This window comes from Thermobia domestica, chromosome 12 (genome assembly GCF_964235325.1).
Source record: "Thermobia domestica chromosome 12, izTheDome1.hap1.1, whole genome shotgun sequence".
NCBI lineage: Eukaryota > Metazoa > Arthropoda > Insecta > Zygentoma > Lepismatidae > Thermobia > Thermobia domestica.
In genome coordinates this window covers 195,422,610-195,448,632 of record NC_137465.1, presented here as the reverse complement: position 1 = coordinate 195,448,632, position 26,023 = coordinate 195,422,610, and positions in this window count along the sequence as shown.

The window sequence follows — 26,023 nt, the reverse complement described above, 5'->3', positions numbered from 1 at the left end:
ACTGGACAAGATACAGTGTTCTCACATTATTCGTAAGAAGTTTTACATGTGTTTTTATCTGATTCCTTAATTTTTTGGATCAGTATATATATATATATATATATATATATATATATATATATATATATATATATATATATATTAGCTAAATATACCCACTCTTCGCAAGGAAGCCAAGGCCTGTGGAAGTATTACCCTCATTTCCGCGACCGCGAAAACTATGGATCTGAGACTAAATCGATCATTTTGGATTAGTTTTACATGTCTCGGTATATCCCCCCCCCCCGCTGATTCTCGGTCCGCATACAATGGTAGCTGAATTTGCAAATCATCGCTAATGGAAGTGTCACCATTGTTCTCAGCGATCACGAAAACTATGGATTTGACACTAATATCGGTCATTGTGGATTACTTTTATATTTCTCGATATCTCAACTCCTCCTTCCCGGTGACCCCCGACCCGGTGCCGCATAGCATGAATTTGGAAGTTAATGCGATCAGTTTCACCATTGATTTCAGCGACCGCGAAAACTATGAATTCAACACTAATATCTGTTATTTTCTACTACTTTTACATGTCCCGGTAAACAGCCCCTGAGACCCCCTGGTTCGAATTTTGACAAAATCGTTTAACTCTGGTCTGGAGGCTGGATCAAGGTATTCGTGACTAAAATTTGATAACTCTCGGTCAATTTGTCTGGTTCCCAGCCGGTTCCGGTAAACGCCTCCCCCTGAGACTCCCCTGGTTCGAAATTTGAAAACAACTTTTCGTCTTGATCTCGGGCCTAGGCCAAGGTACCCCTGACCAAAATTTGATAACTCTCGGTCCACTCGTCTGGTCCCCAGGCCGCATACAGACAGACAAACAGAGAAACAGACTATTTATTTTATTTATATTAGACTAGATAGATTCTTGCAAATTATACCAGATTTTCATATTATCTTTCCGAACTAATTTTAAAGACCCGCTCCTACTTATCTTTATATGTATACAGTATATCTATTTTTATATCTATATATGTATATAACAAACGCAGGAATTGCCCCATAAATAACGCTCCTGGAGGACCCCTTTCTCAAAAAAAAAAAAAAAAAAATGCTGGGGAAACACTTGTACAAACTTCAGTTTTCGTACCGGACGATTACCGAGACCTGGTGAACAAAAAAAAAAAAAAAAAAAAAAAAAAAAAAAAAAACCTTTTGCGATCGAATTAAAAAAATAGTTCTCCTCAGGTTAGTATTCACTGATAATATTTTTATAAAATTTAAATTTAATGGGTAAATCAGTGGACTTTGAATACATCCACATCGTATCCACTGAGTTGCGAAATTGTGTACCTCCAGACATGGACGGCCGAAGAAAATTTTCTAGGGGGGCATCTTCAATGTTTGCTATATTAGTCTGGCATTTAATGTGCATGGTTTGTTATATTACGCATACATTTTCGTGAGCCAGGGAGGTTCATTCTTATCAAACACGGAGATTATGAAGGAGCAGATCTACTGTACAAAATATAATAAAAACATCTCTTTCGGATTTCTATCATCCCGCAGTCCAACCCCGAGACGGAAACATAAGAGATAGGCTTTTTGTTTTTAAACAAGATAACGTGTCTTGCGAATGCTTTACATTGTGAAGATTATATTAGTGAAAATTAAAACGAATATAATTTTACAACTTAATATACATATTACTAAATGTTTAGCTCCCCGTTGCTATGTTGTTAGCGATGCACCTTTCTCGAACGAGGTTTGATTCATGGTAGGAGCTCATGTGTTTCAAATCCGACATTAAACTGTACGTTCACGTCTTGTAGAGCTTTGCTCCTAAAAACGACGCTAAACTATAATCTAATTTAATATTATTAAATATTAAAAAATAATGACTTACCAAGGTGACGTCAATTTGGCAGTCATCAAATCCATTTTATACTTTCACTTAATCCAGTGGATATTAATATAACAATCACAAGACACACGCGCATATAAATACTCAGAAACAAGCACATATACACGTACACACACACAAATATGAACACTTCAAATCTATTTACATGTGGTGGACTGCACTGCATCAAGCAGTGTTATCTTCGTCATCTACTCATGTATCTGCATTTTCTGATTAATCCACAGATTTGTTATTTGCACGCATCAATCATTTTAGCATTTTCGGGAAGGTTCGTTCTTCATTTAAAGAGTCAGTTCTCTGTATTGGAAAAAGAATGAGGGGAGGGAGGGGGAATTTATACTTTATGAATGGATAACATTTTAAGAAATATATACAAAACATGCCGCTTCCGACGCAGCACTAAAGCATTTCTTTTAGCGGTGTATTACTAGTGGTACCCTGATGATAATACCCCCTCCCCTCTCAAGTTGTAAAGTGAGAAGGGACAGAAACATCCCAGACACTCAGGGTTCAGTTGACTATAATAAAACTATGGGTAAGTAAACATCTTGTGCAGAGTCACGTTTTGCTTATTTTTGAACATTTCTGTGAAATCAACAATACAACAGCGGAAATACTAACTGGTTTTATTACTCCAACCATCGCTTCAAGGGATAATTCCCAACGGTCAGTGATCCATCTAAATTTTCGTTCTTTTTCTGTTTCTTTTTCTGTTTTCGTTCTCTTTCTCTTTTTCTGTCCTCGTTCTTATTCTCCACATCTTTAATGAAGCAGGGGGCGCCCAACCTCTCGACATTTGGACGTCTTTTCCTCTTGGTGTCGCCACTTGTTGAAGACAATCACCACAGCACTCCTGGAACACCTGACAAGTCCTGCAGTTTCCGAAATTCTCGTGCCGAGTGTTTCTGAGCGAGTACTTTCTTCAAAATAATATTAAAAAGTATAGAAAGATTTTCGAGACATTCGAGTCGAGTCGAGATTTTTTACCAGCTGTCTCGACTCGAAAATTCGAGTCGAGAAATACGTTTGTCTCGACTCGTCTCGAACTTTACAAAGAGTGTCTCGACTCGAATCTCGACTCGAATTCGAGTCGAGTCGAGTCGAGATTCGAGACATGTCTCGACTCGAGCGCATCCCTACCTATTTCCAGCTCCATTCACGACTAGCCAAGGACTGCAATTCAGTAGCAACGCAATTTTAATTATTCTGTAACAAAAAATGATTTTCAATGAACTGTTTATATCAATAGATCCGAATTGTACACAATACTCCAGGAAACTGTACTCGAGTAGCAGTTGCCAGTAGGTTCGTATCCAGAACACAGAGGGGCCAAGATAATTTCTTTGAGAGGAAGGTTAATTTAAGCTCATCTTACATTTACTCATTAATACATACCAACTAACAACTGAAAGTTTCCAGGGATTATTGTGGCCGCAGGAGATTCAACTTTTCCCCGACCATTCCCTAGCTACGGGTCTTGTGACAGAGAATTGCACTACTCCCAACCAGAGAGACGCCAGAGAGGTGGCAAGCGGCCATTTCCTGGCTACACATAGCTTCGTCTTCAATTGTAGAGCGTCCACCTCTCGTGCATGGGGTCACTGATTCGATCCCTGATTACACCAAGTAAACCTTATGGTGGGCAAACACCGTGTACGTGGGTTTTCTCCGGGTTCTCCTGTTTTCTCCCCTTTCTTCATTCCACCATTTCATTCATTTCGCATCAGTGTCCCCTTTAGCCGAGCTGGTATAAACGTGGGCCGTAAAATTGGAAGATATAGAAAGAAAAGTGTAAATGAACATTTATTTCTGAAATACATACAATATTACCATAGCCGCTTCTGTGAAAGTCGTCTAAAAAGAACTCACCTCAAAAATCTACCTCTTCTGGAACTTTTTCCTTAAAGTAGAAGCACGCTCGGTAGTTCAACGCCTATGAGGCTAGCAAGGTGTTGAACTACAGGAAATGTTGAACTACTGGATATATTTGTATATCTATATCTATCTATCTATTTATCTATCTATCTATCTATCTATCTATCTATCTATCTATCTATCTATCTATATATATATATATATATATATATATATATATATAAACGTGGGGACGGTTAGATTGAGTGTAAATATGTAATAGAACGTCATTACTGAATGTACTGTACTTAAAAACACATTTATTGGTAAAAATTTAAGTCAAATTTAGAATCACATTTTTCAATCAAAAGCATATACAGTACAGTTGAAACAAAGAAATTCAACAATGCACGCTTTAAATTGCTCGTTTGCATCGCGTCGTCCGGCTCGGCGGTTAGCACCTTCTGTCAGGTCTGTTTGTCAACAGCGCGTTGAACTACTAGACGGCTGAATCTCAAAACCGTTAAAGTACAGAGCAATCTTGCTAGCCATTTTGCCAAATGTTGAATTACCGGACATGGTGGCTGCAAAACTGTTGAATTGTAGAGCGGACCCTGTGTTCCAGGAAAATGCTCAAAAATGTTGAACTACTGGGCTTGTTGACGTATCAAATGTTGAAATACCCAGCGTGCCCTGTACCTTATGCCATACAGCACAGCTATTAATAAAATATTTGTATATGAAATGTAAACCAAACCAATAGAGTAGTTTTCGATAAAGTAGCATTAAAAAAAAATCTTCTAGTAAACTATTCTTATTTGTGTGGGTATATATATATATATATATATATATATATATATATATATATATATATATATATATATATATATATATATACAAGGCCGGATTTAGAGGGGGTGCACTCCCTTCGTTGTAAATATACACTATCTAAAATGATAAACTAGCAGTGAAAATAACATTTTCTGAAATTTTCTGCAGTCCGGTTTGGGGCTTAATAGAAAGAGAACTTTTGCAAAACAATAGTTTAACTCGATTTTCCGAAGGTTGAAGGAAAAGGATTCACCAAGCAAAGCAATATAATATTTGTCAAGTAGGGAAGAAAACAGAAGCCGGGAAGAGAGAACAACAACTTTTCCTGCATAACACTTGCGACTCTCTTTGAAATACTCTCTCCCCTGCGTTCTACAGTGTATCTATCAGTGTCGTCAGGTGTAAAGAATATTGTCAGATGTCACTTTGAAGAGTTTCAATGAGACTGGTTATTTTGGTAATAATGGTGCACCCCCTCAGAAAATCCTGCAGTACTCATGCAACAATTTTTATAGAGGGAGTTAGGCTACAGGCATGTAATTTGAAGTACTCACCAACTACCTCTATAAAAATAGTTGCGGAAGTACCGCAGGATTCTGAAATATGGATATTTCGATAGGGCACATACTAGTTCCTAAGTGAAGTCATGACCCGACAATGGTAGGTCCTATAGTTTTGCAGCTATGGACCTTTAAAGTTCACTTTTTCATGTTTTCGGCAGCCTATAACTCCGAAAGGAAGCATTTGTGCACCCAGGTCGGTCTATACTTTTAGTCTTATCTTGCTGTCAGGAATCACTTCCCATACGTTGTCGGTGTTATTTTCAAACACCCTGTATATATAAAATTTAATACCATATATATATATATATATATATATATATATATATATATATATATATATATATATATATATATATATAAATTTTAACATTAAAATTAAAATTAGGTTTAGATATATTAAATAAAACGGCTTCTAAGTATGAGTTCATACATCGATACAAATAGACATTCAAAAATAATTTTTTGCCATATAGGAGGCATGAAACGTGTAAATCCGTTAAAAATCTTGAATGCAAAGTTTTTCACTATTATCACACTTTTCTCTCTCTTGATCGTTGCTCGGAAGTAAAAATATTATTATTTCAAAATTTAGGAATTCCACTATTTATCATACAACATCTTGTGTTTCTGTACAGCAGACACTTTGAGAACTTAAATACGAGTATCAAATGTTGATAGTGGACATTACACACCAATAAATTTGTCAGCTGTGATTGCTGTTATCGCTAGCGTCCTGAGTTTCGACCACTTTCTGTAGCCCCCATCCCCGTTGTTGTTTCTCTGTCTGTCTCTATCACAGACACACACAAAAAACGAGAAACGGTGTGTGATGTATCATGTGGGTCGATGCCCCTTACAGAAACATCCTCTCCATCTGTTGCAACATACTTCACGTAACGTATTGGTTGCGACAGGATTGTGACATGTACTAACACTGTAGCTACTACTAGAAAAAAATGTGAGGGAAGAAACAAGAAGTATTTTCTACGTGATCTGTTAATACGACAAGAACTACAGTGTCATCCGGAGAGTAACTGTACGCGTATCAGCAATAATCCTTTAACTGGTATGTTTCCGTATTGCAGACAAAAATCGTCCTCCACTGATTATAGCAAATCAATAAAAAGTGTAAAATTGTACACTGAGAAAAAAAAAATGTAGGTGGCATACTTAAAAACGTAGGTTACGTTCGTAATTCCTGTAGTTTCTGGACTTAACGTACAACCGTATATAACATCCTGCAGCAAACGTATAGCTGAAAAAGTATGTATTATACGTACTGTCTGCACAAGTGCAATGACGTCATTCGTGTGACGTTATCTGCAGTAACAAGTATATACGGAGGTAATATCTAGCTTTGTGACGTCAGGGTCGTACGTAGCATGTGGGTTAATAATGACGACATACACTGACTATCAGGACGGAGCATGATTTCAAGAAGTATGCAATATACGTTCTGTACGTATGTTTCTTGCGTTCAACCTCGAGACAGCATCTATATTGTACTTGTGCCCCATACGTACGACTAGATACAGTATACGTATTGTACGTATGTATTACACAGATTTTCCTTATGTCGCACACAGCTTGTCCAGATACAGCATACAGAATATCCGTATGCACCATACAGAGTGCACATATGTAGCTTACAGACTGTCTGCATGCAGCATATAGATTATACGTATGTCGCGTACAGGTTGGCCATATGTAATGTATAGATTGGATGTATATAGCTAATAGGTTGTCCATATGAAATATACAGATTTTACCTGTATCGAATACGTATTGCCTTCTTGTAATGTATGGATCGGACATATGCAGGATCTAGAGTGTACGTATAGTGCACCATTATTAAAGTGCTGCAACATACTGCAAAGTGCATGATACATTCTTACTGTAATGTTGTCAAATATTGTTTTACTCTGTATGAAAACAAAAATAGCTTAAAATATGGTTGATCTCCTTTGTGCCAATAATAATAAAATTAACAATACTACACTTTTCAAATCTTAGTTTGGAGCAGTGAAACTGTCCAAAGAAATGTATTTACCTGCAGGGTGTCCTATAAGTTTGGGCTTCCTGCTAATTCGTTGGAAAGCTACTGCAAAGTCAAGTGTTGAAAAGTGACACAAGCGTTAATTTTAAAATTATGGGCACAAAGCAGGGGCGGATCCAGGACGGACTTCTGGGGGGGGGGGCGGTCGGCGGTAATACTGCTACTTTTAAGAGCTCCAAACTTGTTATGGATGGGTTTATTTATATATAAAATAAGAAAGTTTCCTCTTGTGGGGGGGGGGGGGCGACGGCCCCGATCGCCCCCCTCTGGATCCGCCCCTGGCACAAAGGAGGTTAACCATATATTAAACTATTTTCGTTTCCATACAGAGTAAATCAATATGTGATATATTACTGTAAGAATTTATCATATGGTTTGCAGTTAGTTAGTTGCAGCACCTCAATAATAATGCAAAATGCACAGCCTTATACAATCCTATATTCAAACTCAAACAAGATTTACGTACAATCATTTATTAAGCTGTTATCATCCATTGCTTGTACGATATAAAGATTATTTTACCTCATTCTTTTCCTTAATAGTATCTTCTACTAAAGTGCAGTTGTTACCACAAGAGGCCTGAATAGAATTTTCCAGAAATAACTTCTCTGTACATTTTAATTAACAGGTATTTTTTTTTAAATGTCGCAATAATTAAAAGTGTGGTGTCAGCCGGAAACGCATTCGCTTACAATATTATTCCTACTCAGTACTCGCCATTAAAAATGAAACACCAAGAAGGAGACTGGGTAGATGCGCCAAAGTTCCCAGGCCGATACCTAATAGTAAGTGCAGAATACTCTTAAACGTTCGCTGTATTCGCTGTGTGACAACGTGGTGACAGCGGAGGCGTTGTGCAGCCATCGACTAAACATATTTATTCTTCCCTGCTATAGACATTCTGCAAATTTGGACTTTCCTGGATGCATCCTTCTTAGTGCAACATTTTAAGGAAAGAGCAATTTAACAGTCTCATACATTGCTTAAAGAAAGAGCAAGGATTCTCAGAATTACTCGGAAGATATATATACACAATAATTTAAAACGGTTATTCCAAACTTTGCAATTCAAAGCACGAAAAGAACTATAGATAAAGGAACACTGATTTTAGCCAAATAGTAATTAGTAAACTCAATCACACTCAGTACCACTAGTTGCTTGGTGTTATCCGTAAGTCAGAGATCACGGTATCTCATTTCGTGTAGATTTTTGCATTTGTTTAACGCTAAAAATGTATTTTATCGCTAATTGAACCCAGTACCATATATATACCGACAGGACGTACCTTAGTCACAAGGTGACATGAGTGAAACACTAAACTATTCGATTGACACCTGCGGCCTTGTCAACACTAGAGAAAGTTACAAAGTGATTAAGTAAATACGGAACATAGTTCATACAAAGTATAGCGATGTATGAAGTCTCCGTTTCATACGACTTGGATAAAGGATACATCTGAAATAGCAACAAAGAAATATATAATGATTTCTCTGGATAATTTGGATTAGTCCAGAATTCGAACACACACACGCTGGTAAGTCCAACATTTTTTTTTTTTTTTAACTTCTTTCTTCGGATTCCCAATAAAGTTGACTACTGAAAAGCTGAGTTATAGATTCTGTATTAAAACAACACCTTCGCTAGACATGTTCAGTATACACATTGTCTTACATACAGAACAATACATTAGTTATTAATGCATGTCTGAAATAATAGTGCTTCGTATAGAATTTTACTTCATCCAATCGCAATAGCACAAAGATAAAAAATATTGCTAGGGATAATGTTCTTATTACAGAGAAAAAGAATTAAAATGACTTAACATTAACAATCATTTTCTTTAAACAGAGATAATATTTTATTATAATTTATGGAAGAAAGAAATAATTTGTAGTACAGTATCTTTATTAGGGTTATATATTCGTACAAAATAATGTAAGTACAACTGAGTCTGTCTTCAGAAAGGGCGTACTTTTAGCCACAACCTACACTGCTTCTTTTGACTGTCTTTCAAGCAGAATCCTGGTTTGATGCACGAAATACCTGCAACAAAAATCAGAAAATATTTAAAATGTTATATTCAGTGTGCTTAATTTGGTTGTACTTAACAATACAAAGTATCTTAACATTTTTGAGATTAAATGGACAAAATCTGTTCGGTTAGGTATGGACTTTTGGGTTGCACGTAGAAAAACTATGAAGTGTTTATTGATGCTGAACAACAACTCAAAATGTATTACCATTCAAAAGTAAGTGGCTACCTCAATGGTGTTCGGGCTACCATGGGGTACCTAATGTCTGTATTTTTTAGATATATGAAAATATATGTCTCTAAAATGTAAGGAACTGACATCTATTTACCGAAAACCTCAACTCGGTAAGCCTTATGGATATCGAGATATGGGAAAATAAAGAGCGACACTACAGAACTGTGGAGTTTGCGTACTAGATGGTGCAGTTTCGGAAACGTAATTACGAGGGCTTACAACCACCTCAAAAGTAGTTTCAATTAAATACACTACACACACGCCCTGATGGGGGTTTTCGGGTACCATGATATTCCCAGAACTCTCATTTCTAAATATTCTAAAATATGTCTTAATAACGTTTTAAAGAACGTTAGAGGTGTGTGTTTACCGAAACCGCAAGTCGGTACGCCTAACAGTTACCGAAATATGGTGAAATAAAAAGCGACACCATAGGTACGTGGAGCTTGCATATTAGACAGTACAATTTAGAAAATTAATTAAAATATGACTATCAAGATATTGTCAAATAAAGGGAGGATCCATATAGTTATGGGGTTTTCGTGTTAGGTGGTAAAATTTCCGAAACCGGTCATGTAAAGTTAATAAGCATCAGTAGCAATTTCATCTTAAAATAATTAGGTATTTCCATGGAGTTTAAGAACATCATGGGGTCTACCAAGATTAAATTTTAAAAGTTTTGTAAAATATATTTTGACATTTGTAAAGAGTATTAGAAATATGTATTTACCTAAAAGTTCCAGCTAGTACATCTAGCAGCTAGAGAGACACCATACAATAAAAGCGTATTAGATCTTGAAATTTCAGAAAACAATTATTGATCCTAACAAAAGTTAAATAAGATGGTACTTATATGGGTTAAGTGAGAACCTCAGACTCGTCAGTACAATTTCGATCGAAAGATTAATTCAGCTCTAAATTTTCTTTGGACAATTCCAAGCGTTCATCGGGCTCTGAAATAAAGTGAACATTTTTTGTCAATATCTAATATAGCAAGCGAGATATAAGGAATTATGTATTTTATGACGTCGTAAAAATAGAGACCCACATGGATTTGTACTTTTGAGTATTTGCTGTAAGAAGAAGAAATTTCAGAAAACAACCGTATATACCTTAATAGACAATTAAATGGGCGGGGGCACAGTGGCTTAGTGGTAGAGTGCTTACCTCTGGTGTATTGGGTTCTTGGTTCGATCCACGGCCAAGTCAGTTTGTAGTGGACATCGTATTCGTGGGTTTTCTCGGGGTACTCTCCTCCCACCTTTGCATTCCATCAATTCTGTCAACAACATTCACTTGCTTTAATCATAATCTCCCTGAGACTAATATGCATAATCGTGGGTCGCTACACTGAAATATTTCCTTTTATTTAATTTTAAAATTAAATAGGGAGTTAAGTATGATCGTATTTCTATGGGTTAAGTGAATACTCCAATAGTTTCTAAAAAAAAAAAAGATTAGTTAAATACCCTACCACTAAGCTACTGTGTCCCAGCCCACTGAATTGTCTATTAAGGTATATACAGTAGTTTTCTGAATTTTTTTCTTATAGGAAAGACCCAAAAGTACAAATCCATAAAGATCTCTATTTTCACGTCATAAAATATATAATTCCTTATATCTTATTTACTATCTTAGATATTGACAGCGAATTTTCATTCTTTTGCACAGCTCGATGAACCCTTGGAATTGCCTGAAGAAAACCTAGGACTGAACTAATCTTTCGATCGAAATTGTACTGAGGTACTGATTTAACCCATAGAAGTACCATCTTATTTAATTTTTTGCGACCAATAATTGTTTCCGAAATTTCAAGCTTTTATTTCACAGTGTTTCTCCAGATGTTAGATGTACTAGCTGGAAGTTTTGGGTAAATACATATTTCAAATACTGTTTACAAATATCAGATTATATTTTCAAAAGCTTTTAAAATTTAATTTTGGTAGACTCCATGATGTTCTAACACCCCATGAAGATATCTAATTACTTTAAGATGAAATTGCTACTGGTGTTTATTAACTTTCCATGACCGATTTCGGAAATTTTAGCATCTAACACGAAAACCCCTTAACTGTGTTGGTCCTCCCTTTATTTGACAACATCTTGATAGCCGTTAGTCATATTTTAATTCAATTTCCGAATTGTAGCGTCAAGTATGCAAGCCCCACATACCTATAGTTTATTCCCCCCCCCTAAAAAAAATCAGTTCTTTACATTTTAGAGACATGTATTTCCATATATCTAAAATGCAGAAATTAGGTACCGCATTGGAACCCCATTGGAGTACTCACTTACTTTTGCATAGCAAGGTAAAAACGCCAGTGGTTCTCACTTTAAGTTTGAAAACATACTATTTTGTCTCTTCTCTGAGCATCGTGAATCTGTCGGAGCTGTACCATAGTTGGAAAGACTCACTGATCCTTCCTATAGTGACCATGTAGTCAGAATTCAAAAAGGAGTAGCCCTTGAAGGAAAAACAATATTTTAAAATCCTTGCACCAGTAGTCGTCACCTTAAAATCAAAATGTTCCAGTAGTAGTCAGGATTTTCTACCAGTGTTCATCACTCAAATAACTTGACAATTTATTCAAAAACGCACTGTGTATCAGTTTAGGGTTGAGAATACAATATAAAGTAGTAAGCTTAATAACTTTGCATCACTTTTAGCACTCAAGAAAGAAAATAAAAACGTTTTTACATACTTTTTAAAGCAATTTCAGAAAGAAAAATGTTAACTGAATTCAAAAGTTAACTGTATATCACTTCCACGTTAAGAGTACAATATTAAATACTATGTTTAATAACTATACGTCACTTTAAACTCTCGAGAATGAACATAAACAATTGTACATACATTTTAAAAACAATCTGAGAAACAAAATAAGTTAACTGAATTCAAAATTTAATTATACATCACCTTAAGCTTAAGAATACACTATAAAATGCTGAGATTAATAAAAAATGAAATCTTTAAGTTTAACGTCCCACGGTTATGCCGGTTAGGATAAGGAGACGGTGATAATGAGAAATGAGTGAAATGGTGGAATGAACAAAGTGGGAGGAAACGGGAGAACCCCGAGAAAACCCACGAGCAAGGTGTTTGTCCACCACAAAGTCCACACGGCGCGAGTTGGGATCGAACCAGGGACCCCAAGCACCGGAGGTGAACGCTCTACCACTGAGCCACCGCCCCCCCTGAGATTAATAACAATGCATTACTGAAGAATGAAAACAAAAATGTTTTAGCTACCTATATTGTATTTACATGTTATTTCTCATTAACATTTTTTTTTCTTTTTTTGATAACTCATGATCAAGTCTAGGGATGCGCAAGAGAAAAGATTTGAGGTTGTCTCCTCTCGAAAAGGTGCCGCGAAAGTTGTCTCGTCTCGAAAACTGGATCCGTTTCTATTGGAAAAGCTCTATCTTGTCTCGAATTTCGTAACAAAAATTGTCTCGTCTTGTCTCGTGCGCATCCCTAATCAGGTCCATAGCCAAAAACTTCATTTCGGAGGGTGCTCGATAGGGCTTTGGGATATCCGAATTTAGATATAGATAATCGATGTCGACAAACTATCGAAACTTGTTCGAAATATCGAAAAATACAGCAATATCGAAATATAAACAATATCAAAAATCGAAAATATAGAAATATGAAAGAGATCAAAAATATGGATATATCGAACAAAAATGGATATATGATCTTGGAATACGATTTGGTGGAATAATGAGGGAGAAAAATAATCATTGATTAAATATTAAATTGAAAAGAAATAAGAGCCTGACGCTCAAATACTTATCTATCCGGCACCCATCTTGATCCCCATAAAATATCATGAAGTGCTTCATTGATTCTAAACCCAATAATAGTAATTTAACAATAAACACAATATATAATTTACTACGCACCTTGAAATGTAGAAATTAATTATTGTAATCCCCAGCTTTCCAATAGACCTTTGATTTCTCCAAATGAAGATTAGGATATCTTGTTTCTTCTCAAGCAATAATGGGTTACAATAATCAGTTGCAGTCCAAAGCCAAGTCACTAAGTTAAGCATAAAAATAAAAGAATTCATTAGTTAGATGCATACAAAATCCTACGCATGTAAATCCGAATCTACTTGTATTAAATTGTAAATTTAAACAAACTAAATTATACTACAGTTATAGTGACATCAAACATACATTAAATAAGGTATACAGGGTGTCTCAAAAGTCCCCTGACATAGGGTAACTCTGTTATTATCAGAGTTACAACAGAATGTAGGAGGGAAAAGCATATCCAATTATGATGTTTTCAATCTAAAGTGAAGGAATTTTTAAAATCGGATGACCCGTTTGCGCTGTACACTCTCTATGCGCCCAATGTGAAATGAAAATGCAACGTTGCCATTTACCTGGACCCACAACAGAAGTGAGTGAAGTTACTGTCTTTTACGCTAACATGTCGATGGCCAGCCCCCGTTTCAAACAGTAACTTCATTCACTTATGTCGTGGGTCCAGGTAAATGACAACATTGCATTTTCATTTAAAATTGGGTGCATAAAGAGTATACAGCACATTCATCTTGTCCGATTTTTTAAAAAAGTGTTCACTTTAGATTGAAAACGTCATATTTCGAGATGTTTTTCCTCTTACATTTTGTCGTAACTCTGATAATAACAGAGTTACCCTATGTCAGGGAACGTTTGAGACATCCTGTATACATCATAAGAGGTTCCTTTCTTAATTCTACACGGATGTGGTTTCATTGAATGTGAGGTGGGTGATACACATTAGGCCTTTTGGGAGTACGTCACACGGACGACCGTAATTTTGTGTTCAAAATTTTTATGAACTGGTGGGATATGTGATACATATGGCCACGGGCTAGAATTTTCTCAGTATGTCAAATATGCAATCAGATTTCATGCAGCTTAATTTGGTGAAAAGCTATTGCCAATTGAACGTTACATTTACCTCTTTCTTGCAGATGTTGAACCATGCCGTTAGCACGTGAGGAATGGATCGAAATAATCAAACTGTGGGGCGGGAGGAGTATATGTGCAGTGGTTGCCGATTGCAGAGTCATCCACAATGTGACTCTGTGTCACATGTTTCAGTGTCACAGTAATTAACTAAATTTGAGAAGACGGGCACATTCGTGAACATACATCGTAGCGGTTCAAACTCGCGGGACCTTGTTCCTTCCCCATTTTGAACCGGTACATGAAAATGCCATTTACTCCATGTTTGCCTGCGCCGATTTTGAAAATTCCTTCACTAATCGATTTCTCCCGTTGAGTACTACAAGAACCAGTTAAAATCTCGCGGGCCCTTTATTCTTCCCCATTTTGAACCGGTACATGAAAGTGCGATTTTTTTTCATGCTTGACTGCGCCGATTTTGAAAATTCCTTCACTAGTCGATTTCTCTCGATGAGTACTACAAGAATCAGTTAAAATCTCGCGGTCCTTTTTTCTTCCCATTTTGAACCGGTACCTGAAAATGCGATTTTCTTCATGTTTGCCTGTGCCGATTTTGAAAATTCTTTCAGTAATCTATTTCTGTCGTCGAGTACTACAAGAATCAGTTAAAATCTCGCGGGCCCTTTTTTCTTCCCCATTTTGAACCGGTACATGAAAATGCGATTTTCTTCATGCTTGCCTGCGCCGATTTTGAACATTCCTTCACTAATCGATTTCTCTCGTCGAGTACTACAAGAATCAGTTAAAATCTCGCGGTCCTTTTTTCTTCCCATTTTGAACCGGTACATGAAAATGCAATTTTCTTCATGCTTGCCTGCGCCGATTTTGAAAATTCCTTCACTAGTCGATTTCTCTCGACGAGTACTACAAGAATCAGTTAAAATCTCGCGGGCCCTTTTTTCTTCCCATTTTGAACCGGTACCTGAAAATGCGATTTTCTTCATGTTTGCCTGTGCCGATTTTGAAAATTCTTTCAGTAATCTATTTCTGTCGTCGAGTACTACAAGAATCAGTTAAAATCTCGCGGGCACTTTTTTCTTCCCCATTTTGAACCGGTACATGAAAGTGCGATTTTTTTTCATGCTTGCCTGCGCCGATTTTGAACATTCCTTCACTAATCGATTTCTCTCGTCGAGTACTACAAGAATCAGTTAAAATCTCGCGGTCCTTTTTTCTTCCCATTTTGAACCGGTACCTGAAAATGCGATTTTCTTCATGTTTGCCTGTGCCGATTTTGAAAATTCTTTCAGTAATCTATTTCTGTCGTCGAGTACTACAAGAATCAGTTAAAATCTCGCGGGCCCTTTTTTCTTCCCCAAGCCAATATTTTTTTGTATATTTTGAATGTATTCAAGTATGGAACAAAAGTATTATATAATTCCCTTAGTAGGCTTCTCAACTTAATATGTTTCAACTTAAATTTTATTTATTTTAATTATTTATTTTCTTGTGACTCAATATTTAATTGCAATCGTTCATTGGGGAGAAGGGTGGCCATTCTCAAATATATAAATATAGTATTCTTAAAATTTATGTGTTCTCGTACTATTAGTTTCTTCCACTAGACCTGGAAATTGCAAAATTAATACCTGGAAAACTTGCAAAATTCAGGGAAATTGAGTTCCATATTTATGTATGAACACTGCTATTTACAATTTTTTTTTTTCGAATAGGGAGAACTGTACGAAAGGGTGGTTTGAGAATAGTATAACAGTAGGTTTCTGGGAGTGTTGTTCGAAATTAAATCTTTAAGTTTTACGTTCCACTATTATGCTGGCTAGGCTCAAGATGACGGGGTGTTGTTCGGTGGGGGTCAATGTTGCCAATTTTGGGTAAAGTCGCTAAATAAGGGGAATTCGACCTCAACGATAGCGCAGGGTGACCATAAAATTTTCAGTTAAAAACGGGACAGGTTCTTGCAACACTAGACTTTTAGATCTACCTTTGTTCTTATCAGTGCCTTGATATCAGAGTTCCCCCTCTCTCTCTTCGTTACAGAGCGGGTACTTATGAAAAAGGAAAGACACGTTGAAGTTTGTTTAACACACAACCAACTGCTAAAACCTCTGCTGCCTTTCGAGCAGTACTGCGAACTATAGAGTATGTTTAATATAGGGATTTTCAGTTCAATTTTTGCCGCTTTGTTATTATTAATACTTTTAAAAGGAGTAAAGGTACTGGGTTTGTTATTTACTTCTTTCATTTACATAAAACGGGACGAATACTACTTTTTTCCATCTACTGACGGGACGGCCGCGACACGCCCCTAAAACGGGACTGTCCCGGTCAAAACGGGACGTATGGTCGCCCTACGATAACGACAAAAAAAATTCCGATTGGAGACTTTTTTGAGTGATTTTTAAATAATGATTTACCTACTTACACATTTAGCGACTTTTTGCTGCAAACAAAATGTTCATCTGTAGAGAAGCATTATTAGTTCAAAACAGTTTTTACGTTCTTTTTTTCTGTTTGTTTGTTTTAATCAGCGCAAGTGATGAAGAGTTTGGAAATACAGCGTACTCACTACTCCACAATCCTGCATTGTTATGTTACCCTTGCCCTCTAACGAAGAATAACTACAAACTTGATGTCCTTTAGTTCGCAGAGTTTCCGTTGAGAGACACACGTAATACATCATTACCGATAGCAACAAGATTAGCTATAGATGCGTGAAAAAAGGCGAAGAAGGTGTTTGTTATATTTGTCCTCTGGGGTCTTTTAATTATTCTGCACTTTTTCTTTTACAAAAAATTGCTTAACGTAAGTACTGTAGTGTTAATTATTTCGGAACTATTTTGACCACAACATGAACAAAAGTACCCGAAACAAACTGAAATGATCCCTGAATTAAAGGATTGGTTGCGCCCTGTTTACAAAGATGTGAATAGAACCAGCGGCGCAAATCTGTCTTCAACATTGGGGGGGGGAGGGTAAGACCGTTACCATACTTTTTTTGGCGATGTCCAAAATACTTATGAAGTTGAAAAACAATGTTGTGGAGGATCAGAGTTGTCTTTAGCGTTAGGAGGCTGCAGATTTGAGGCTTATTCTGGGGGACATCTCACGTTCCTTTGTAGCAATCGGACAAAAATCATCAAATTTCTCCCAAAAAACACATTTCAAATCGGATTATTTGGGAGAAGTCCCCCTCAGTTCCAAGATTGGAGGGGACATGTATCCGTCATCCCCCCCCCCCCGGGATTTGCGCCAGTGAGTAGAACATATTGTTTAGTTTACATCTACAACTTTTACAATGCTTATAGACAATGAATTTCTCGATTATTTCTTATAGCGACTTTTCACCCAAAATTGGAGTCGTCACCACTCGTTTCGCAAACTTATTGCCAACATTTTAGAAACTGGTTGCGGGGAGAGCTACAATGGATGATTCAAGTTATTTCGTCGCTTCCGCTGTGAACCTAAGTACAAGATTCCAAAAGTCACATTTTTTTGGTTCCAAACAATATGTCTGCTGGGTGAAAGCATAGACTGGAATGTGTTGCCTTTCCTACCTTATCTTTAATCCCATAGTAGCTCCTTTCCCAAAGTTAAAAAAATGCAATTCTTCCTTTCTTAATAGTACTTATGACCCAAAGTATTACGTAAGCATTGTATGTTACTTATGTAGCTCACAGAGCCGCAGCTATGGGCAAGCAAGCAAAGCACGTGTCCCGGGCGCGTGGTTGGAGGGGCGCCTAAAAGAGAGGTTATATATTAGTACTTTTCCTGGCGGTATTTAATACTTTTCATCAGAGTGCGAAATCATGAAATCAAAGTGAGAGGAAAAAATGAAATGAAATCTTTGAGTTTTACGTCCCACGGTTATGCCGGTTAGGCTAAAGGAGACGGTGATTATGAGAAATGAATGAAATGGTGGAATGAAGTAAGTGGGAGGAAATGGGAGAACCCCGAGAAAACCCACGCACACGGTGTTTGTCCACCACAAGGTTCACTTGGCGGGGCTAGGATCGAATCCGTGACCCCAAGCACCAGAGGTGAACGCTCTACCACTGAGCCACCGCGGCCCTAAAAGTGAGAGGAGACTGGAGGAGTGAAGAGAGAGAGAGAGAGACAGAGAGAGAGAAGAAAACGCTCGCACTTTTACACTTCAAAGTAAATTAAGTCATTTATTTTTTCTGTCCCCCTCCTTCCCCTCCCCTAAGTTCTACTGTCAAAGTAAATAGCTAAAAACACTCCCAGGCCAGAAGCGCATCTACGTTGGAAATTTGATCGAGATCGGTCGGTCGGTGCAAGAGATTAAGAAAAAATGAAATGAAACCTTTGAGTTTTACGTCCCACAGTTATGCCAGTTAGGCTAAGGGAGACGCTGATGATGAGCAATGAATTAAATGGTGGAATGAAGTAAGTGGGAGGAAATGGGAGAACCCCGAGGAAACCCACGCACACGGTGTTTGTCCACCACAAGGTTCACTTGGCGGGGCTAGGATCGAATCCGGGACCCCAAGCACCAGAGGTGAACGCTCTACCACTGAGCCACCGCGGCCCCCGGCCGGGAATCGAACCCGGGTGTCCCACGCCAAAGGCGTGTTCATTAACCACTTAGCCACGAGGGAGCTCATCTGTGAGGCAGTGTAAACCCCCCAAAAAAGAAAGAAAATAAACGCACACTGGATGTTTGCGCAACTGAGGATCAAAACATTCTCAATGGAGTATGAGAAATAGTAAACGTCAATCAATGTGTGCTTTTGCTTATTCATTACTTCGTTAATACTTAATTCCTTCTAGAAATAGTGAAACAATACTATGAAGAAACACTAATTAAACTAATATCAATTACGTTGTATTTCTTACCATACCGTTTTTACCACCCATAGAATTTCAATCTAGCACTATACTGCATTAGTCACGCCGTAACGAAAGCTTAAATTCAAAGACATGGCACTCGTTAACTGTTGAAGCTGTGTTGTAGCTACCTGTATATCACGCGGCCTGCGTTGGTACTCCTCAACATAAATACGTCACAGCCCAAAGCCAGGAAACATCACAAACAGAAGACAGGGGCACAAGCAGTGCCTGACACTTCACGAACTCAAACCCACCAAGACTCAACTCAACATGACCTTCAATTACGTTCTAGAAACCAAACCAGTGCTAAGGCACAAACTCACCAACTTCCTATATGAAAACACAAGAAAAAAATCTAACGTTTTGGTTCCAAAGTGATGACATAACAATAATACTAAAAAGGTTTTAATTTTCAGTAACCCAAACATTAATTAACTAGGGAACATAACAAAGCAAAAATAAATAAATAAAAATAAATTAAATTAAAAAATAAAAACCTGACAAGTAAGCTCTCCCTGACTACTTTTTTTTTTAATTTCAGTGAGGCTGTAAAATATGTCAATATCTTCGTTATATATATATATATATATATATATATATATATATATATATATATATATATATATATATATATATTTCATTGTAAACAAGTTCTTTAAACAAAAGAAAGCTCTGAGAGCGCTTACCTCTGACGCGGTAGGTCCCTGGTTCGATTCCTGCTCCCGACAAATAGGCTTTTGGTGAACACTGTAGTTGCGGTTATTCTTAAGACTTTCCAGTTTCCTTACATTTTCTTGATTCCACCATTATCATGTATCTCATCGTCACCTTCTCTCTTACATTGATGTACAATCATGGGGCGTTAAACTAAAAGAAAAAAAAATCTTGCAAATATCCTAGTAAAAATGAGTTTTCTAAACTACACTAGTGGCCCCGCGTAGCGTATTCGCTAACGCTCTCGCCTTCGGTGCGAACGGTCCCGGGTTCGATCCCGGTGGGGGAACTCGGTCGAAAAAGTATCAAAAGATTTTAAGTCCAGCCATCCTGAATGAGGTTTCCTTGGCTTTTCCTCATTCACAGCAGGCAAATGCCGGAGTGGTACCTAACATATAGGTCCCAGGCCGTTTTCTTCCTTCCGAAATCCAAAAATGGAAATGAAATCTTTGAGTTTTACGTCCCACGGTTATGCCGGTTAGGCTAAAGGAGACGGTGATGATGAGTAATGTATGAAATGGTGGAATGAAGAAAGTGGGAGGAAACGGGAGAACCCCGAGAAAACCCACGCACACGGTGTTTGTCCACCACAAAGTTCACTTGGCGGGAGCTGGGATCGAACCCGGGACCCCAAGCACCAGAGGTGAACGCTCTACCACTGAACCACCGCGGCCCCATTTTTCCCCAATCCATTCTTCCCTTCCTTTCCCCGGATAGTGTGATCACCGAGGGAAGTCATCCCTCATATGCGACGGGCTAACAAGGCCATTGATGCCGAAAGCCCAGAAATCTAAATCCTAAATCTTCACTACACAAGGGAATTTTCGCGCTGAAAACGGTTTATTAGCAATTATGTTAAGCAGCCCTGTAGTAAATCTGCACCAAGTAATAAATCGTCACATATAAAACGGAATGAATAAACACATAACATTCATTTTGCTACCTTGAAATGTAAAATGTTTCAAAACATTAATATTCAAAGATTTCTCAAAATTCAGATTCACCCATTCCATTGTCCTCAATCATTAACGAGTTTTACAATAGTAAGAATTGTATTCATAAACTACATTACTTACTTAGTACTATATTAAAGCAAGTTACACTAAAAGAATATATAATTAATGGAATATTTAACTAAAGTAATAGTTAACTAGTGTACTTACCCAAGCATTTGTTTGCTTCCTCTCTTCTTTTCCGTTTGTAAACAACCTCGTTTCGCAAGCAAAAGACGGTAGTTCAATGACGTCAGCCATGGCGAAAGAAAGAGGTGTCTATAGGCGGCCTGGATCTCACACACAGATGGACGTATTTAACATATAGCTGAAGTATTTAACATACGTATACGTATGTAAAATACGGAAGATTGTTAGATGTCAGACATCCTGCAGCGACATGATGTAATATCTAAGCGGGTAAAAGGCAGTACCTCTGTAGTATATGGATAAAGTACGCTCCGTACAGATTTCCTTAGTAAACATAACGAATCCTTGTATTTGTACAATATACCGCTGTCCGGATAATGGATTTTTCTCAGTGTATGTAAGTATGCGTATATATATATATATATATATATATATATATATATATATATATATATATATATATATATATATATATATTTAATATTTGTATGTATGTTCCAGCATAACTCTGGAACACCTGAAGAAATTTTAACCGAACTTAACAAATATACGGTTTATAAACTGGAAAAAATATTATGGGAGTTAGACTCTTAGCACATCTGGGGTGCGTTGGAACAGGATGACATGTAAAAATAATCGTAAACAACCGATATTAGTGCCAAATCCATAGTTTTCGGTGTCATTCAGATTATTAATGACACTCCTAATCTCGTTAGGTGTACGTTTAGACCCCCACTAGCACCTCTAGAGTGTTGGAAGCCGATTATATGTAAAAATATTCGAAAACGACCGAAATTATTGTCAGATCCAGTTTACATGGTAGATGAGATGAATAGTGACACTCTCGATACCGTTTAAGTACAAGTGAGGGTATAACAACCGTAGTACTCCTAGAGGTGGTGGTGGAATATAGACTATATTCTATTCTATTCTATGTTCTATTCAAGATGTTATATAAGACTTCTGACACTTATTCATAGCACAGTTTGAAAATCTAACAATAGTGGATAGTAATAATAACAATTTTTTATTAGTTTATCTCAACCAAAATAACATTACATCACTGTAATGTGTATGAATAACAGTAAGTTCGCCAGTAATTCGTTGTAATTTTTTGAGAATATGTGGCGGAACATACTTAACTGTGACTTATGCTCTGACTGAGATATCTTGTACAGTGAATGCGAAAGTAATTTGTGCTTTGCCGCTACATGTATGTATTGTTTAGATTACTTTGAAGCATATCACAATAAAACACTTACTCAGACATCAAAGTTAGTAGTTAGAGATGTGTCTAACAATTATTGAAGCTCTCTCTATGAAATATCATCTTAAAGCAATAGATGGACCTAATGGATTTACACTTTGCTTCTTGGTATGCTTTTCATTGTGCAAGACAACAATTTAGTGTACCTTTACAAACCACAATGAAACTACAGAAATTCTCCCAAGATTCCAAGAAAAGGCCCAAGCTATTAAATTTGATTGCTTTTAGGGCCCCCAGAGTGACTAATATTACTTGCTGCCTTAAAGCTTGTTGCAAGCTGTTAGCTACGTTTTGTGATCTCTCAGTAAATTCTCTCACCCATTTTCTCATCTTCATGTAATACAGTACGCTATGCTTTCCTAAACCATTTTACGTCTCTCTACTGTGGATTCAGTCTAAACTACAGAGCTGGCTGCTATTCACAAGGGAGGACATTACAAACGTTTCTAAAGGCTTTTATTTGAACATACGCACACACTCAGTCAGTATGAGAGAGAGAGAGAGAGAGAGAGAGAGAGAGAGAGAGAAATGCTACACGAAATGCATTTAACAAAATGGAAATGAGTGTCTGTGTGATGTGTTTAGCTTCTGAGGTATGTATACCAGTCAAGTACCTGTTGAAACATGCTTAATGTTTATCTCTGTCATTTACGTGTGGATGTTACAGTTAGAGCTAATTTTAATATTATTGAAAAGAAATAGATAATGTATAGTAAAGTTACTAAAAATAACAAATAAGGTTTCATTTCACATAGAAAACTGCTATAGACATTCAAAGTGTGGGTACTTTCCACATTGTGAAACTATGATTGGCATTCGAAGTTGGGCTTCTTTTCACATTGTGAAACCTACGATAGACATTTAAAATATAGGTTCTTTTCAAGTTGTGAAACTACGAGACACATTTAAAGTATGTTTTTTTTTTATTGAGTTGGAAATTTACACCTGACTTTACAAGAACTTTGTTTCGTAACAGCTTTTTTTACAGCCGAACCAAGGATTTCTTTAAGGACAGGCCAGATACAAGAAGATCCACTAAGCCGGACATACAGTCACTTCCATAAAAGCGACATCCAATCTAACTCTAGCGACCAAACTCGATCCATTTAAATGTGTTGAATGAAACGTGCCGACTCTAGTGGTGCAATTGTTTTAAATGGGTCAGCTCACGGCTTGTTCATCACAGAGCCAAGCTCAGAAAGACCGCCCATATATCACGTCTACCGAGCCGATGGCGCACCTCAACCGAGCCGTCTCGAAAGGATGGTTCATCTGAGCCGAACCGAAACGAGCTGATGGCTCATCTCAACCGAGCTGGCTCGAGCCGATAACTCACCTGAGGCGACTCGAAACGAGCAAATAGCTCATCGCAACCGAGCCAGATCGAGTCGGTGGCTCATCCCAACAGAGCCAGCTCGAGCCGATGGCTCGCCTGAGTCGAGTCGAACCAAGAACGTGGCTCATTCCAATCGGGCCGACTCGAGGTGTTGGCTCAGTTGAACCTAGCCGAGCCGAGCCGAGCCGGTTGACATCACTATTTAGATATCCGTTCCTCACTCTCTTAAAAAAATATTAAACAGTTCAGTTTGATACAACAATCTCGTGGCCCATTGATTTACTCAGAACTCGTCAGTGGATCGCAAACCATAGGTTAAGATTAATTGCTGCATACATCAATTTGTCGTTTAAATACTAGTATTACAAGATGGTTACAATCAGGGCAAAGAAATAAATGTCTGTCAAGGAAATCAGTAGATCCAATTGCAATGTAAAGTTACACAATTGTCTTTTACTCAAATCAAATCATTTACTAATATGTATGTAACAAATTAATGCAGTTTTTGAGCTTTCTTTCATCTATACATGTTTGAGGAGGATGGAACGCAATAAGATCTACATTTAAGAGTATCCGTTATGTATAGTCTAATGGTTAACAAATAACAAAATAACAAGAATGCTATGGGTAAATGACAATTTCACTGCCATCATAATGGCTAAAAGTGAACTAACAACACTGATTTCTGCGTTGAAATACAGAAAACCTTCTAATAATATTCGAACTACAGAATCGCAAAAACTAACTAGAATCCGTCTCCTTTAACCTAAAGGGTATAATTGGGACGTGAAACGAGAGATTTCATTTATTTTTTATTTTTTATTCTAAAAATGTACGAAGTATCGTTTTTACATGTATCCAAGTGCATTATTTTGTTTCACCTAATCATAAAGTGAAGAGTAACTCATCTACTTCATGCGTCACCTGAAATACCAGATGCGAAGTTAAGTTATACAAGTCACATTGCTGTCGTCACCATTACAATCTGTTCTAAATATTATAATATCCCACGTGGTATTGTATGCAAACAACACTACCACATGTATTTACGTTTGTATTTGTAAACACTACCACATGTTTTGTGTCAAGATACTATGCACCACGTGGATCCACTACAACCAACAGACAACGGACTTCTAGCTCCTCCTACGAAGCAGACGATGACATCGGAGCAGCAGCGCCACCGCCGTCTGGGAATCTATAAATTCTGCAGCAGCAAGCAGTCCAGTACCAGTTTTCTGGTGTCTCTCCTACTGTTTGCTTCGGAATATGAGGAGTAACCTAACCCCAAGCCTCTAGTCTGCTACGGGACTTTTGGCTTTTTCCTTCTTCTGGCCTAGCCTGCTTCGGGGCTCTGTTGGAAATCCTTTATCCAGTTGCTGAGCCTGCTACGGGGCTCTGTGACCACTGACCTCCTCACTGGTTGCTACGGAACTTTGGAGAACCTTTCGCCACTCTGCTTAGCCTGCCACGGGGCTTTCCGGAGATCCTGTCTGCGACCTCTCGGTCAAAGACTATCTGTCTCTAACCTTACAAGTATAGAGAAGAATATCGTTGTAGTATTTCCGTAAAATACTGTTATTTAGTGAAATTTTATAATAAAAGCCGGTAGTAGGAGTCGATTCCGGACACTCATTTTATTACCTTGCTCTGCCAACATCCCATATGGGACAGAGTTTTACAATATATATTAATTTTTAGCTCTAGTGGAATGGAATCGCCGCTGTACACTATGAAACATTTCGAGTCATCATTTCTAACTAATTCAGCGGTCCTAGTGGTTAAAGTTATAAAATGGGGATGGTTTACTTTATGTAACGAGTAGTATATTCGATGATAAAGAATGGCTGAAAATCGACGAGAAAAATATCATATTTTGAAATTCATAACATTTCACGATTAGAAACCATGTATGAAATAAGTTAATTCTTTTAACAAATTACGGTTGTTAATTCTTTTAACAAATATAAGACCGCCACTGCTCTGAATATTTATAGTGTTCAAAGCAATGAAAAATACTGTCATGGAAAAGTATTTTTTTTTGTTTTTTTGTTTTTTACGCCTTTTGGTACTTTATTGACTGATTTGCAGTTTAACCTCGCTTTATAGGATGGACACCTTCATGTAACTGCAAGGTGCCGATTCCATGATAAACTCTTAAAATTAGCACACCGTTAAATATTACTTTAAGATACCGTTAGGATAACTGTTATTTTGTAATAGGACCGTACCAGTTCTTTCAACCTCCAAAATAAGTAATGAATTGTTACGCTATGAAACGAATATTATTGCAACCGTCTTATT